The sequence below is a fragment of the Aegilops tauschii genome, chromosome 2 (assembly GCF_002575655.3).
Source record: "Aegilops tauschii subsp. strangulata cultivar AL8/78 chromosome 2, Aet v6.0, whole genome shotgun sequence".
NCBI lineage: Eukaryota > Viridiplantae > Streptophyta > Magnoliopsida > Poales > Poaceae > Aegilops > Aegilops tauschii.
In genome coordinates, this window is record NC_053036.3 from 325967359 (window position 1) to 325968638 (window position 1280).

Here is a 1280-nt window from a genome sequence, read left to right on the forward strand (position 1 = left end):
TAGTTTTGCTGCCTCCTTAATATCTTCTGTTCTAGTACTACTAATGTAAAACCTCAACTTTTCAGCAAGCTATGGAAAAAATGGTGGAACCGCCACCTTCTGAAGGTGGCGAGGCAACTATAACCACAATGTCAACTCTTGCTACAGTGGGTCAGTACCTGTCCACTAACAGTGCCAAAAGCACGTTCCTGCGTAATACTGGGTTGGTTGTTAAGGCAATATCATCCAAACTGCCTCATGATCAAGATATGCAAGCTCAAAGCAATGTTGTATCTGCGCTCCAGACACAAGTCCATTCCCTAACAGAGACCCTTTGTGAAACAAGGAGAAACATTGCTCAATGTCGTCAAGATATGCATGGTTTTGAAACCAGACTATCAGACATTTGCTATGTTGTTCAGGAGCCTAGGGGAAATGAAGGCGAGGGTTATGGTGCTCCATCGGACAATACAGCATGAAAACGTAACAGTCAGGTCGAATGAACTGAGCTTCTGAACTTCTGGTGGTGCATTTATCTGCTAGACTGTTCAGTTTTATGCCAACCTTCCTTTTGTTATATAGTTGTAATTTGTTTTGGTGCGATACAAAATTTATTCTTAACGTGCAGCCACCGGCTGAAGAAAACAACAAGCCATTTTTGTATAGTGTAGGGTGTTCCCTATATTTGCACTGGTGGCGATCTTTGATGCCGAGTGGATGTAATCTGTGCAATCGCCTTAATAGCCTAGCGTTAGTTTCGGCCTTATTTATTTCCTAGTCTTCTTTTTCCCTGGTTTGCTAGTGGCCGCAACTACCATGGGCCATATACGGGCTGTAGGATCCATGGGTCTCCTACGGGCCGTCGATAAATGGGCCTGTAATCGGTGGGCCTCGGGCCGTCGGATAAATGGGTCTACATGGGCCGTAATCGGGCGTAATTGGTATCGGCCCAGCACGGTAACAGGCCGTTAACAGGCCGTAGGATAGCAAAGGCTTAATTCTGTCACAGGCATAACGGGTCGTTAATGGGCCAGAATATAGGACGGGCTGGAAACGGCGCAACGGGTTAACAGGCCAGAAACGGGCCGCCTCTTGCCATGGGAAGAATTTGGCCCATTAGGGTAACAGGCCAGTAACGGGCCGACTCTTGCCATGGGCCGAATTTGGCCCATTAGGGGAACAGGCCAGTAACGGGCCGACTCTTGCCATGGGCCGAATTTAGCCCATTAGGGGAACAGGCCAGTAACGGGCCGGAAGTAATCGAGGGCCGAAAAGGAGCCCAAGAACGTATGGGCCATCAA